General features: G+C 42.0%; 1 long non-coding RNA gene across 1 annotated transcript; it reads left to right on the top strand.

The window, feature by feature from the left end:
- Nucleotides 1–48: 48 nt before the first annotated feature.
- Nucleotides 49–14,300, top strand: LOC311126912. The gene is made up of 3 exons (XR_014613070.1): nucleotides 49–402; nucleotides 1,910–2,094; nucleotides 14,169–14,300. It is a non-coding gene; the product is annotated as an uncharacterized lncRNA (long non-coding RNA).
- Nucleotides 14,301–17,300: the final 3,000 nt, after the last annotated feature.

Genomic DNA, 17,300 nt, shown 5'->3' with positions numbered 1-17,300 from the left:
TTCCATGCCGATAGAGAGGTATGGCTATTGGATCAATTTCTAGACAGTATGAGTATGAGTGAATCTTTGACTGAGTGATTTTACAATGTGAGTGTGTGAGTATACAGCGTTTAAGTATATAGCCTTATCCTATATCAAATATGCTCAGTCCACTATTGTCCACACTAAAACTCCTCCCTTCCCCCTCTCCCTCACCTCCTCCCACTGATGGATGTAGCGGATGAAGCGGGACAGTCTCAGGAGGCGCAGCAGGCTGAGGATCTTGGTGAAGCGGACGATACGGAGGGCGCGGGCCGTGCGGAACACGTCCGAAGCCTCCATCTGGGCCTCCAGGTCCACTATCAGGAAGATGTAGTCCATGGGGATGGAGGAGATGAAGTCCACCACAAACCAAGTCTTCAGGTAGTGCATACGGATCACCTATGATTAAATGATTGATTGATTGACTGATTGATTTGACCTTCATCAAATCATTGAATCAAAATGTATTTATTAAGCATATTTCATACAATAAAATGCATCAGTGCAAAGGGCTTCACCTACCTACAGAATGAATAATAAAAATGTATTATTTCTAGACAAGGTGTAAATAGATATTATTAGTAAAATAACAGTGGACTTGAGAGGCTAATGCAGCAAAGCCTGTCACTAGTGGTAACACTCCCGGCCAGTCAGATATACTCCCCACCGGAGACTTGGGTTCAGCTGCACCATTGAGAGCATCTTGACTGGCAGCATCACCGCTTGGTATGGCAACTGCTCGGCATCTGACCGCAAGGCGCTAAAGAGGGCAGTGCGTGCGGCCCAGTACATCACTGGGGCGAACTCCTTGCCATCCAGGACCTCTATACCAGGCGGTGTCAGAGGAAGGCCCTAAAAATTGTCAAAGAGTCATAGACTGTTCTCTCTGCTACCGCACAGCAAGCGGTACCGGAGCGCCAAGTCTGGGACCAAAAGGCACCTGAACAGCTTCTATCCCCAAGCCTTAAGACTGCTGAACAGTTAATCAAATGGCTACCCAGACAATTTACATTGACCCCCTTCATTATTTATTTCTTTATCTTAATTGTTTTGCACTGACTCCCTTGCACTGGCTCTATGCACACTCACTAAACCAGGGTTTCCCAAACTCGGTCCTAACCTTAACCCTAACTCTAAACCTAACCTTAAAACTAACCCTAACTCCTAACCCAAAACCTAAACCCAATACTAACCCTAACACTAATTCTACCTTAACCCTAATCCCCCTAGAAATAGCATTTGACCTTGTGGGGACTAACAAAATATCCCAGTTGGTCAAATTTTTGTTTGTTTAATATTCTTGTTTGGAATTCTGGTCCCCACAATTATAGTTAAACATGTCCACACACACACGCACACACGCACACGCACACACACACACACACACACACACACACACACACACACACACACACACACACACATGCATATTGACGCCACACACACACTTTCACACTTCACATATGCTGCTGCTTCTCTGTTTATTATATATCCTGATTGCCTAGTCACTTTTACCCCTACTCACATGTACATACTGTATTACCTCAACTACCTTGTACCCCTGCACATTGACTCGGTACTGGTACTCCTTGTATATAGCCTCTTTATTGTTTTTTATTGTGTTACTATTTTCTTTTTTCTTTAACAAATATTTGTCTTACTTTTTAACTCTGCATTGTTGGGAATGGGCTCGTAAGTAAGCATTTCACTGTAAAGTCTACACCTGTTGAATTCTCAGCATGTGACCAATACATTTTTATTTGAAATCCCTGTGTCCACCCTTCCTACTGTTCTACCATTTGTCAATATCCCCCTCTGTTTCCAGCTGTCTTGAAATTGTGTGAAATGTAACCTTGGGATCCAGGATGATCTGGTCGTCTCCCTCTAGGATGCCTGTGCGGAAGTTGAGGACCAGGTCGACCAGGAAGCAGGTGTCAGAGATGACGTTGAAGGAGATCCAGGGCAAAGTTTTCTGGTCTTCGAAGAAGGTGATGCCCCAGGGGAGGATGACCAGGTTGCACATCATCAGGAGTAGCATCACAATGTCCCAATAGAACCTGGATAAGATTCAAGGTGGGATCATAGGTATATTCAATATTCAACTCATGGTTGGTGTCTTGACGAATTTGTCCAAAATCGTGTGACATAAAACATTACTTTTATGTCAATGCATTTATGTCAGTGTAAATTGTCGTTATATCATATATTAAGCATCAATCAGTTAAATTACACATCTAACTTGATCCCTGTAAGAATCCTGGATCTAGCTGTTGGACAGTTTTTTGTATAGAGGTCTCAGAAATGCAGTGTAATTATATAACATTTCCTGACTCCTTATGTTATGGGGTAAAACAGTTTTCATGGATACACAAAGAATCATGCGATTGCAAAATCTAATGCTTCTAACCGAAAGAGTCACCTTATGTTGATACTTAAAACCTAAATCGATACTGTCATTAACGTGGTTCTTCAATATGTATGCATAATACTTGTTGGATGTGCATTTGATGTCAAGCTGTTTAATTATGCCATGTTATTTTCACACATCATCTGATCCACTAAGGAATTTTCTGAATTACAGTAAAATGACGAACAGCTGTTGTCAGACCCGGCGCCAGAACGAATCAGTTGGACAGGCATTTATTTGATTTCCATAGGCGGGCCCGTTTTTTCACGTGACATCCTATGTGTGCACACGCTGGCACGCATTTTTTAAATGGGTGTAATAGTAAAGACCACAGGCAGCTCGTGAGTTTCAAGTTTGGGGAAGCTTACAATTTTTCCTACCATTTCTACGGATCTGCGTGCCAGTTATGAATATTTATATATGCACATTTTCGTGGAACAGTTTCATTTCAATAATAATGTTTTCATTTCTCAAAATCATTGTCACATGCTTAATCACAAAAATCTGAAGTAAAATTATAAAAATCTAAAAGTTAAAATTAAACTATGGCTAGAGCACTAGCCTCTGCCATATGGACACATTGATACACTGATCTATTGGCGGCTAAAGAAATTAGAGCATATAACTCAGAGATAGCCTATAGGCCAATGCAGCTGTAGGCCTATATTTTTCATAATCAACTAAGTAAAATATATAGGACAATAGCCGACAAAATAAAAACAGTAGAAAATATCCTGATGAAAATGTTGGTTCTTTCAATCACATTAATTACATTAATCTCTTCTCCATCTATCTGCATCCCTTTCTATCTGTCTTGACCTGAGCTATTGCAAGTGAAGTTCAACATTGTATCAAATTATCACAGGGTCCGGCCAGAAGCTGTAGTTAATTAACTTGCAACATTATATCAACTAGCCTATTCCATGCGCTCAAAGTTTCTTTCGCCAGTGAGCTCGGGACAGAAAGCAGTTTTTTTAATGACATTTCCACTGGATATATGGGATCATCAGATCGTTATATATTGCTCTTTCACACCGAAGCTTGGTAATTATCGAGGCAGGGAGTGATTTTTCAAATACTGAGGAACTATCATTCGCAATGGATGTAAAAACAAACAAACAGACTTTGTTGACTTGTTTGAGGCGAATAAAAAATGAGCGGTGTATGTGGTGAGTTAAGACAATCAGAAAATAAGACATTGCCAAATGGCCACTTTCCTACATATGCATGCTTTCTGGAGGCGCACCATATCTTCGCCACACTCCCCTCCCCTTCTTTTTGATGGAACATTTTTTATTATACTCAAGACACATTATCTTCAAACATATTTTAGACGCTTTTCACTTACAGCCTCAACTCAATCAGCTAGACCTATTGCCACGTGCACTATCCAAATTTCGGGCTTCCCAAACACACTTGTGTGTTCACAGCAAAAATGTTTAAAGAAGCTAATGGTCCTCTGTGGCTAAGTCATGCTCCCAGGTTAAGTATTTTGAATGATTTTATTTAGACAGGAGTACTTATATAATTTTGACGAAACATCTATTTACTTTAGGGCAATCCAGCATCCAAGCAGTGCACTGTGCACCCGCCAACTTTCCTTTCCTATTCGCAAGAGGCTGAAACCAGAGATCTGTATATAATGACGAGATGCTCATGTCTCCGCCAGAACAATGGGATCTTTGTCCCAAAGGCGGGAATGCAGGCGACAAGCTTAGGTCTGCATATTATTCCCATAGAAACACATTGGGTTTATACTGGACAGATTTAAGCGAGAGTGAGCCCTGTCGCTTCGCCTCTTCCTCTCTGCTGAAACTATATCACCGGAGAAAGCATCCGGGCGAGTGAAACAGCGCCCCTCTATATGTAGCCCATGTATCTGAAGCTGTCTGGCCAGAAATAGTATGACATGACATGGTCTACACATACTGATACAGAGGGGTGCTGTTTCGCTCGCTCGGATGCTTTAACTGAAATTGATGTGTCTTTCTGTCGGCGAGCGTCTCGGTCAACTAAATTATCAATATTTCAATATTTTATTTGGATGGGCAAGGAGGTTCGTATCCCCCAGGGCAATTGAACTTATTCCAGAGGCTGCTCCAAAACACAGCCGGCGGAGAAGAGGTATTCGGAGTGGACTTCTAGTCTGACTCAGGAGGCGTGCACACCATCCACCGCTTCCGAGTATATTACTAGCTAATGTTCAGTCTCTGGACAATAAAGTAGACGAGCTCAGGGCGAGGATCTTCTTCCAGAGAGACATCAGGGATTGTAACATACTCTGTTTCACAGAAAACATGGCTCTCTCGGGATGTACTGTCCCCATCCATACAGCCAGCTGGGTTCTCAGTACATTGCGAAAACAGGAATAAAGAACTCTCCGGGAAGAAGAAAGGTGGGGTTGTGTGTTTCATGATTAACTACTCATGGTGTGATTGTGATAACATACAGAAACTCAAGTCCTTTTGTTCACCCGACCTAGAATACCTCACAATCAAATGCCGACCGTATTACCTCCCAAGAAAATTATCTTCAGTTATAGTCACAGCCATGTATATTCCCCCTCAAGTCAATACCCAATGACAGCCCTCAAAGAACTACACTGGACTTTATGCAAACTGGAAACCACATATCCTGAAGCCGCATTTATTGTAGCTGGGGATTTTAACAAAGCAATTTTGAGGAAAACGCGACCGAAGTTCTACCACCACATTGACTGTAGTACTCGCTCTGGGAAAATATTGGACCACTGCTACTCAACTTTACGAAATGCCTACAAGGCCCTCCCCCACCCTCCCTTCAGCAAATCTGATCACGACTCCATTTTGCTCCTCCCTTCCTATAGTCAGAAACTCAAACAGGAAGTACCTGTGCTAAGGTCTATTCAATGCTGGTCTGACCAATCGGAATCCATGCTTCAAGATTGTTTTGATCACGCGGACTGGGATATGTTCCGGGTAGCCTCTGAGAATAACATAGACGAATACGGTGACTGAGTTCAATACACTGTGACTATCAAAACCTACCCAAACCAGAAACCGAGGATAGATGGCAGCATTCGTGCAAAACTGAAAGCACGAACAACCGCATTTAACCATGGCAAGGTGACTGGGTATATGCCCGAATAAAAAACAGTGTAGTTATTCCCTCCGTAAGGCAATCAAACAGGCAAAATGTTAGTACAGAGACAAAGTGGAGTCACAATTCAACGGCACGGACACGAGACGTATGTGGCAGGGTCTACAGACAATCACGGACTACAATGGGAAAACCAGCCACGTCACGGACACCAACGTCTTGCTTCCGGACAAGCTAAACACCTTCTTTGCCCGCTTTGAGGTTAACCCAGTGCCACCGACGCAGCCTGCTACCAAGGACTGTGGGCTCTCCTTCTCCGTGGCCGACGTGAGTAAGACATTTAAGCGTGTTAACCCTCGCAAGGCTGCCGGCCCAGAAGCATCCCTAGCCGTGTCCTCAGAGCATGCGCAGACCAGCTGGCTGGAGTGTTTACTGACATATTCAATCTCTCCCTATCCCAGTCTGCTGTCCCCATTTGCTTCAAGATGTCCACCATTGTTCCTGTACCCATGAAAGCAAAGGTAACTGAGCTAAATGACTATCGCCCCGTAGCACTCACTTCTGTCATCATGAAGTGCTTTGAAAGGCTAGTTAAGGATCATATAACCTCTACCTCACCTGACACCCTAGACCCACTTCAATTTGCTTACCACCCCAATAGACCCACAGATGATGCAATCACCATAGCAATGCACACCGCCCTATCCCATTTGGACCAGAGGAATACCTTTGTAAGAATGCTGTTCATTGACTATAGCTGAGCATTCAACACCATAGTACCCTCCAAGCTCATCATTAAGCTCGGGGCCCTGGGTCTGTACCCCGCCCTGTGCAACTGGGTCCTGGACTTCCTGATGGGCCGCCCCCAGGTGTTGAAGGTAGGAAACAACACCTCCACTTCGCTGATCCTCAACATGGGGGCCCCACAAGGGTGCATGCTCAGCCCCCACCTGTACTCCCTGTTCACCCATGACTGCGTGGCCACGCACGCCTCCAACTCAATCATCAAGTTTGCAGACGACACGATAGTGGCGGGAAAAAAATGAAACTGGCCAGGAAACATCTCTCACAAAAACGGATAAAAAACGTAATCACGGATAATTACCAACAATGACGAGAAAATAACCTCTCACTCAACGTCAACGAAACAAAGGAGCTGATCGTGTACTTCAGGAAACAGCAGAGGGAGCACGCCCCTATCCACTTCAATGGGACCGCATTGGAGAAGGTGGAAAGCTTCAAGTTCCTCGGTGTACACATCACTGACGACCTGAAATTGTCCACCAACACAGACAGTGTGGTGAAGAAGGTGCTACAGCGCCTCGTCAACCTCAGGAGGCTGAAGAAATTTGTCTTGGCCCCTAAAACCCTCACAAACTTTTACAGATGCACAATTGAGAGCATCCTGTCGGGCTGTATCACCGCCTGGTACAGCAACTGCACTGCCCGCAACCGCAGGGCTCTCCAGAAGGTGTTGCGGTCTGCCCAACGCATCACCGAGGGGAAACTACCTGCCCTCCAGGACACCTAAAGCAGCCGATGTCACAGGAAGGTCAAAAAGACAATCAAGGACATCAACCACCCGAGCCACGGCCTGTTCCAGAAGGTGAGGTCAGTACAGGTGCATCAACGCTGGGACCAAGAGACTGAAAAAAAGCTTCTATCTCAAGGCCATCAGACTGTTAAATAGCCATCACTAGCTGGCTTCCCCCCGGTTACGCAACCCTGCACCTTAGAGGCTGCTGCCCTATATACATAGACTTGGAATCACTGGCCACTTTAATAATGGAACACTAGTCACTTTAAAAATGTTTACATACTGCTTTACTCATCTCATATGTACAGTTGAAGTAATTTTTCCAACAACTGTTTACAGACGTTATTTCACTTATAAATCACTGTATCACGATTCCAGTGGGTCAGAAGTTTACATACACTAAGTTGACTGTGCCTTTAAACAGCTTGGAAAATTCCAGAAAATTATGTCATGGCTTTAGAAGCTTCTGATAGGCTAATTTACATCATTTGAGTAAATTGGAGGTGTACCTGTGGAGGTATTTCAAGGCCTACCTTCAAACTCAGTGCCTCTTTGCTTGACATCATGGGAAAATCAAAAGAAATCAGCCAAGACCTCAGAAAAAATATTGTAGACCTCCACAAGTCTGGTTCATCCTTGGGAGCAATTTGCAAATGCCTGAAGGTACCACGTTCATCTGTACAAACAATAGTACGCAAGTATAAACACCATGGGACCACGCAGCCGCCATACCGCTCAGGAAGGAGACACGTTCTGTCTCCTAGAGATGAACGTACTTTGGTGCAAAAAGGGCAAATCAATCCCAAAACAACAGCAAAGGACCTTGTGAAGATGCTGGAGGAAACAGGTTCAAAAGTATCTATATCCACAGTAAAACGAGTCCTATATCAACATAACCTGAAAGGCCGCTAGCAAGGAAGAAGCCACTACTCCAAAACCGCCATTAAAAAGCCAGACTACGGTTTGCAACTGCACATGGGGACAAAGATCATACTTTTTGGAGAAATGTCCTCTTGTTTGATGAAACAAAAATATAACTGTTTGGCCATAATGACCATTGTTATGTTTGGAGGAAAAAGGGGATAGCTTGCAAGCCGAAGAACACCATCCCAACCGTGATGCACGGGGGTGGCAGCATCATGTTGTGGGGGTGCTTTGCTGCAGGAGGGACTGGTTCACTTCACAAAATAGATGGCATCATGAGGAAGGAAAATTATGTGGATATATTGAAGCAACATCTCAAGACATCAGTCAGGAAGTTAAAGCTTGGTCGCAAATGGTTCTTCCAAATGGACAATGACCCCAAGCATACTTCCAAAGTTGTGGCAAAATGGCTTAAGGACAACAAAGTCAAGGTATTGGAGTGGCCATCACAAAGCTCTGACCTCAATCCTATAGAAAATATGTGGGCAGAACTGAAAAAGCGTGTAAGGAGGCCTAAAAACCTGACTCAGTTACACCAAGCAAGGAGGCCTACACACCTGACTCAGTTACTCCAGCTCTGTCAGGAGGAATGGGCCCAATTTATTGAGGGAAGCTTGTGGAAGGCTACCCGAAACGTTTGACCAAGTTAAATACTTTAAAGGCAATGTTACCAAATACTAATTGAGTGTATACTTCTGACCCACTGGGAATGTGGTGAAAGAAATAAAAGCTGAAATAAATCATTCTCTCTACTATTATTCTGACATTTCACATTCTTAAAATAAAGTGGTGATCCTAACTGACCTAAGACAGGGATTTTTTTACTAGGATTAAATGTCAGGAATTGTGAAAAACTGAGTTTAAATGTATTTGGCTAAGGTGTATGTAAACTTCCAACTTCAACTGTATATACTGAATTCTATTCTACTGTATTTTAGTCAATGCAACTCCGACATTGCTCTATCTAATATTTATATATTTCTTAATTCCATTATTTAACTTTTAGATTTGTGTGCATTGTTGTGACATTGGTAGATACTACTGCACTGTAGGAGCTAGGAACACAAGCATTTCGCTACACCCGCAATAACATTGCTAAATATGTGTATGTGACCAATAAAATTGTATTTTATTTGATGTTGATGTTTTTGTTGCTCGGATTGGACACATAGTCTACTGTGCGCAATTATAATGACAACAAATTACATAGCCTAGTGGGATTCTTCAAAATATGATCTAGTAATGAAATAACATGACAAATACATTTTGGTTTCCATGTTACACCTGCAATTTTAAACAATACAAGGGGCTTGAAGTAGTCTACTTGAACTAGATTTTTTGTGCTCAGAAATTCAAGTACTGGATAGGCCTACCTTGAAAATCATAAATTTCCTCAATTTGGTACTTGAAAAGGCCTTGTAATTATTGTAGCCAATGTATACGTTCTCCTGGTCCATATTAGGCCCTATATGTACAATTATATAAATTATACAATTGTATAATATTGCGGTCCTTGAAAATGACAATTAAGTGTTTGAAAAAGTCTCTGAAAGTCCTTGAATTTCACTTGCCAATGTCTGTATGAACCCTGCTTGAAGGATGTATAGTCCTAGGCCTATGTTGTTGTATAGGTGGAGTTATGGGCCAATTTCCATATATTCCTCGAAATACACACAGTCTGCATTAAAAAAATAAAATAAAATAAATTCAAACCATTTTGTCACACATTGCATGAGCCTAACACAGACAGTCCCTGCTGTAAAAGGAAAGCCATTCATTAAACATTTCCATCTCACCAAGTAGGCCTACAGTCCTCTGCAAAATTCCATGAAGAGAAACAGAGGAGGGTCTGCTACTGTACAATACACATCCAGATTAATTGCTATGTCTGTTTTTCCAAAGCGGTGTCAGTCACTCAGCGGATCTCTTTGCCACTGAATGCCTGCGTCCAATGGCACCCTATTCCCTATAGTGCACTACTTCTGACCAGGGCCCATAGAGCTCGGGTCAAAAGTAGTGCACTATAAAGGGAATAGAGTGCCAGAATAGAGTGCCATTTGGGATGCAAGCAGGGGTGAAAGTAGATTTAATTTCTTCCCAGTACGGGACCTCAAACATTTTTTATGGGCCTAATAGCAGTGTTGGGGAAGCTACTCTGAAAATATAGTTTACCAAGCTACCAATTACTTCACACTGGAAGAAGTTAAGCTACACTAAAGCTACCCTTAAGAAAAACACAAGTTACTTAGTGAAAAATAATCATATGTAAATCAGAAATGTCATAGACTACAAATTGCAATAACAGATCACTTTGGGGTCATATTTTAAAGGTAGACAGCGATATGACGTAGATGCAGAAAGTAAATTGCATAGTGGGTCAATTTCCACAACAACTAAGAGTGTTGAAGCGCGAGGCTCAACTTCTCTGCTGTTTTGATGCCCTGTCTACCACGCTGTGAACAACATGAAGCGAACTCGTGCACATACGCAGATACTGTGTGTGACTGTGTGAGAGCGAAGTCTTGCATCTCGCTCATCTCAATATCTGCAGTGCTGTTCGTGGCAAAGTCATTTAGCTGAGTCTACCTTTAACTGGATGTGTTATTTAGCCCATTAAACACAAAAACGATGTTTCAAGTGAGAATTAGGCAGTTCTGATGTTGAAAAAGAAAGGAAATGATACTTCACCCATATTTTATTTTATTTGTGCAGAAAAAGTAGTATGTAGTTCCAGTAGTTAGTTACACTGCTACAAGGCAAAAAAAGTAAGGAACTACTGACAACTCTACCTAGATTTGACTTTAGTTCAACTACCAACAAGCTACTGCAAAATGTAGTTAAATTACTAGTTGAACTAAATGTAGTTCACTAGTCCCCAACACTGCCTAATAGTAAAGACATGTCATTTAACTGTAAAAATGTATTACCTTTTAATGGTGCAACCTGGCATGATGTTTTCATCTGATTGTCAAACAAAGTAGGCTACATGGGCACTTCCGATCCACTTAAAAATAATTCCAACATCTTAAACAGTGCACTGTGCACCCACCATTTGATAAATGGCAAGAGACTCCTATTGAAATACCAAAAAGTGTGATGACATTTGGCGATTGGCACACTTGTAGCCTGAATTGATTGATGCATCCACTGCTGTTCGCCCGCGTCTCGGCCCTGGCCAGTTATTTCTGCATTTTGGAACATATACCACCAGTTTTCAAGTACATTCGCTAATTTCTCATGTGGCTGACAGGCGGTAATGATAAATGATTGCGTAATAGTCTACAGTTTTCTTGCCATCTTGGTTTTAATTATTGTAATAGGCTAATGTTTTACCGGTACGGTACCCTGTACCGACACTATTTATTTTGCCGTTAATCCGTACCGTACCAGACCTTACCGGCTTAATTTCCCCCGGCCACCCTTCCTCTAAGTTTTTTACCTGCACTCATGTAATGGCAGTTTAAAAGTAGATGTTTGTAGTTGTACTGTAAATCCACAACAAGAGAGTATATTCTCACTTGCCCTTATTACTGACTCTATAAATGTATGTGAGCACGTGTCCATTCAAGTTTCAGAACAGTATTTCCTTTTTAGATTGATAACATTGGTAAAGTAATCAATTGGATGTATAGATGTATGTTTTCAAAACCTACCCCCATTAAAGTGAAGGTTGAACATGAGGTTGAAGAGGGCAGAGGGCAGACCTACAGTAATCTTCCTCTCATCTGTCTCAGTATTTATGACATAATACAGAGCAAGATTGGAATGATGGGGTTTCTTCTTGTTGGCAATAATCCCTTAGCATGGATTTAACCTCACTGTCTGGCATTGGCCTATATAGTGTTGAGCACACGTGGAAAACGTATGATGTTTATATATAGACATTAAAGCCACTGCCACAGCCAAATTGACTGGCTTTACTATATGTTCCATGAAAAGTGTTTGGATACAATTCTAAAAGCTGAACACGCTCCTATTGAAAACGATACATATTCCTGAATTGATTGCAACTTTTGTGGGAGTTTGGATTAGCACATGCATGGGGTTTAAAGATTTTCCTTTAGGGTTAGGTTTACAGACAGGGCGAGACACAAAGGTACGCTGGGTTCTGTTCTAATCCAGATGATCTCATTCAATATACTGTATCACCAATCAAATCCCTTCATCTTCTTATCACCACTGCAGTCTGCCCTTGAAAAATAAATCATAGCAGGTTTATACCCTCTAGCATCCATCTAGTTACTGTACACTTGGAGCCGGTTTCCAGGACAGAAGTCAAGCCTACTCCTGGACTAAAAAGCTTTTTCAATGGAGACTTTCCATTGATCTAGCTTTTTCTAGACTAAAAATCATTTTCTTGCTTTTTACTCGAGGACTAGGCGTAATCTGTGTTCAGGACACTACCCTTGATGTAACTAGTTTGTGGTAGGCCTAATTAATAAAGCATTTTTTAGTTGCTATTATATGTTTAGAAGTTATGGACAAGAAATAGCATGTTATCATGGATGTCTCTATCTAATCTGAACCAACATTTTATCATGGATGGTTGTAATCTGAACCGGATTATTAATCTGAGTCATTTAATAATCTGATTGGCCTCCTCCATTGGTCTTGCCACTCTGTCTAGGCCTCTTTTTATTTATCCAATCCTCTGTGCTCTCTATGTAGCCCTGTTCCACTCCCACTTCTCTGAGTTACCTGAAGTCACTGTAGGGGTGGATGATCCACACTCCAAAGGATTTGACCCTGGCCTGCTCCGCCGCTACGCCCTTGTGACTACCAAACATGCGCAGGGAGAACTTGTTGACCCCTGGCTGCAGCAGCGCCCCAAACTGCCTCTGAAAGTAGGTGGACTGGTCCACATGGTCATTCTCCTCTGTCTCTGAGGCCGGAGGGGCAGTAATGACTTCTGCTCCTTTGGAGAAGGTGGTAGTGGCGGTATTGGTGGTGGTGGTGGTTGTGTCAGGTTCCGCTGACACCCACAGTTGGCCCTTGGGATCTGCTGTGGTGCTGTGATGGTCATTGTATTTGGAGTTGACAATGGAATGAAGTCTCTTACTGACGTTGCTCCCTAGATCTTCCTTTTGGGAGGACTGGGAGGATGAGCGCCATGTGGCAAAGGCGCAGAAGCTGCCCATGGTGCTGCCTCGGTGCCTGGACTCCCCATTGTGGGCAGGGCTCTCCTCCACACCTGTCTGTCCATCAATACTTCTAGTAGGACTAGTATCCATCTTTACACCATGTAGGTTACCTTCATCAGCCCCTGAATGACAGAGGAGGAGCACAGTCTCTTTTATTTTCAATATAAAAAACAGAAATTAGATTTCTATATCTATGTCTTTCAACACTTGCTTCAAGGAACAAAACAATGACAGTAAAAATAGGCCTATGCCTATTCTAGTCAGTCATATGCAGCCTGTCGAAACGCGCGCGTGCGCGCTAAAACCAACATAAATATAGCCAGATGCATACATTTCACATGATTACTGTTCAAAATAAAACTTTGAATCAACAATATGCATTTGATTAACAACCTTAAAATATGACAACCTTTCCATGCGCTTTAGTGTTTTCCGCTGGATAGCCTAAACGTTCACAGAGAATTCCTCTATACATTCCGACATGGATAAAATAGTTAGGCTAGTTCATCAAAGAAAAGTTGCAACGTTGCCCTACAAGTACTCTCTCGTTAGTTATTCTATTACAACTAGTATAAACATAAAAATAAATACCCCTTGTTCAGTGCATGCGACGGTTCTTCTAAGTGCGTCTTGCTCCTAAGCACTGTTCGTATGCACATAAATAGCCTGCACAGATAAGGGTGTCAATGTAATCGGATTGTTCCTGTCACCTCTCTCTCATCCTGCTACTACCGAATGTCCCTCTCCCGACGGAGACGCGCGAGTCTCGAAGGTGCACGTGTCGGATTGCACCGCTTACCTGTTGCTGCAGGAGCAACAAATGACAGGGACAACACCAACATAGCACAAGGAGATGGAGATCTTAGAGGGGAAATCTCCTCCTTAAAAAAATTAAGTACTGCCTGAAGTTACTAACAAACAGTAGGCTAAACTAAACTAACAGTCACTGAATATTTATTGCAACATCTAGACCCCTATTGCTGATTATTCAAGGTGAATTCTGTAACAAACAAAAAATATAGGTGATTTTTTTTTGGTGTGTGTGTGTGTGTGTGTGTAGGCACCTGTTCTGAAAGGCCCCAGAGTCTGCAACACCACTAAGCAACGGGCACCACCAAGCAAGCGGCACCATGAAGACCAAGGAGCTCTCCAAACAGGTCAGGGACAAAGTTGTGGAGAAGTACAGATCAGGGTTGGGTTCTAAAAAAATATCAGAAACTTGGAACATCCCACGGAGCACCATTAAATCCATTATTAAAAAATGGAAAGAATATGGCACCACAACAAACCTCCTCTCCATGACAGACGCAGGAGGGGGGCCGCTAACTTCTATCCACTCCCGTCTGACCAACGCTCTACAACCAGCGCCTCATCCGTTTCCAGTGCCAGTTTTTTATCCAACGAGAGGCTGGGCAGACGTAAGCGCGGAGGTGGCCGCGGTCACGTGTACCGACGAGATGCCGTACACGACGGGGTAAGAAGAAACGACAACCAGAGGCAGAGGGGGCCGTTCACACGGTCCCAGAACCCACGGGACTTTAATTTATCAAGCAAGATATTGAGTCCTGCCCATGTCTCCTTACTTAATAAAGGGTTATCTTTTGTGCCTACAACTCAGTGCAACGATTTCGATGTTAATGTAGACATGTTTAAGTTTTTTAGAAACATCCGTTTAAAGGAATACTTCAGCTCCCCTAATTGTGATATTTCAACTGAACATGTAGGTGGCTCACCTGCACATACTCCGACTCCTTTCAGAAGTAAGAGTTATTTTGTACCTCCAGCCAATCGCAATCACTCTATTGAGACGTATTGCAGACTCATTGAAAAATATGTTGGTAATCTCCTTAAGAACAAACAGGAGTACATATCTTTTCAAAATTTACCCAAGGATGAAAAACAAGCTTTGCTTGATTTACAATCCGATACGTCAGTTCTTACCCACCCTGCTGATAAGGGTGGGTCAGTTGTACTCATGGATAGTACAGTTTATGTAAATGAGTGTCACAGACAACTGCTTGACAACACCTTTTACAAGAAACTCAGAAGTGACCCCACTTCCCAATTTCAGAACACTATCTGTTCTGTCCTAGATGGATATTTAAGTTCTGGTCAAATCACCAAAAAAGAACACGATTTTTTGGCTATTCAACACCCTGAAATTGCTACTTTTTATACTTTGCCGAAATTACACAAGAATGTTACAAAACCTCCAGGGCGCCCTATTGTAGCAGGTATTGATGCAGTAACAGCCCCTTTATCGACCTATGTTGACTTTTTTATTAGACCTCTCGCAGAACAGCTCCCCTCCTTTGTAAAGGACACCAGCAGTATGATCTCTTTGTTGAATCTCTTGATCCTCTCCCTGATAATACCTTGTTAGTTACTTTTGATGTTAAGTCGTTATACACGAATATTCCACACGATGGCGGTATTGAAGCCATGGAACATTTTCTTCTGCAATGTGACCCTAATGAACTACCTTCCAGTGCATGCATTATAACATTGCCTGAAATAGTACTCACACACAACTACTTTATGTTTCTAAATGATTTCTTTATTCAGACGAAGGGTACAGCTATGGGATCCCCTATGGCTCCTAACTATGCTAATTTGTATGTGGGTTACATTGATAAACAGTCCATTTTCAATCCTCTAAAAACATTTTTTATTGACTAACATTATTATTTGGAAACGGTACATTGATGATATTTTTTTTCTATGGAGGGGTGATTCTAAACAGCTCCAGGCATTCCATGCTTTTCTTAACTCTTGTTCTGAGCACCTGAGATTTACTATGCAATCTGACACACGTCAAATCAGTTTCCTTGATCTTCTGATTTTGAGTGAGGATAATGTTCTATACACTGATCTTTACAGGAAACCTACTGATCGTAACAGTTTGAGGGCTGATAGCTGTCACCCACTTCCCTTGAAAAACAGTTTGCCTTACAGCCAATTCTGTCGAATCAAAATAATTTGTAAAAAACAATCATATTTCATATTGCTCCCACAGTTGATTTCTTCAAACCATTAAGATAATAAGATTATTATTTATTTATTTTTGTATCTGTGTTAGTAATCTTCTCTCTAACACAGGGTTCTTCAATTCCGGTCCTGGAGTTCAGATACAAAAAAAAATACTTTTTTCCCTCACTGTATGCCCTTATTAAGCCAAATGTTAAAGCCAGCATCCAGCAATCCTGGCCCAAAATCTGGGTTGTTAAGAATCGTGGTAAGAGCAGAGGTTAGTTTGGACCTTCCCAAAAAACGTTGAACTGACCTCCATGCTTTGAGTGTGTTAAGTGTAATGGGATTATTGCAGTGATCTTTTACAGACTTGAAACTTCTGAAAAACGAAAGATCCTGCAAGGGGTATTTTGAAAAAGAAGTCTCAATGTCTAACCAAATAGAGGAATCATCATTTGTGATCCAGTCAGAAATATAACATAAGTGGGCACACCACTGATAAAAACCTAATATTGGGCAGATCCAAGCCGCCCATAGAATCTTGCAGCTGCAATATTGCCATCTTAAGTCTTGGCTTGCGTTTACTCCATATGAAGGAACTTAACCAGCCATTTAAATATTTTAATACCTTATTGGAAAGTAAGACTGGGATCATTTGGATTGGGTAAAGTAGTCTAGGTAAAATGTTCATTTTCAAGAGGGATATTCTACCCAACCATGATATCAGAAGAGAGTTCCAGCGCTCCAGATCCTGTCTTATTGTATCAAACAAGGGAACAAAATTGGCTTTGTACATTTTCTGGAATTTAGGAGTTACGAATATACCCAGATATGTAAAACCTGAGGGAGACCATTTAAAAGGAAAGGGGGTAGAGGTAGTAGGGACAGAGCTAAGACTACCAAGTGGCATAGCCTTTGATTTAGTTAAATTAATCTTGTAGTCTGAGAATTCACTGAACAATTAAATAATATTAACAAGAGATGTAATTGAAGTCTCGGGGCTAGAGATGAATATCAGAACATCATCAGCATACAAGCGTATTTTATGATGAGCGTAGACCCTGTCTAGCAGGTGTTACTCTGATGGCCTCAGCCAGTGGTTCCATAGTGAGTGCAAATAGGAGAGGGGACAAAGCACAGCCCTTCCTGGAACCTCTGAAGCTATTTGACCATAGCCCATTAGTAAGGACAGCAGCCTGAGGGTCATCATATAAAACCTTAA

This window comes from Coregonus lavaretus (genome assembly GCF_964263955.1).
Source record: "Coregonus lavaretus genome assembly, chromosome: 3".
Taxonomy (NCBI): Eukaryota; Metazoa; Chordata; class Actinopteri; order Salmoniformes; family Salmonidae; genus Coregonus; species Coregonus lavaretus.
This window is presented reverse-complemented; position numbering and strand designations above follow the sequence as displayed.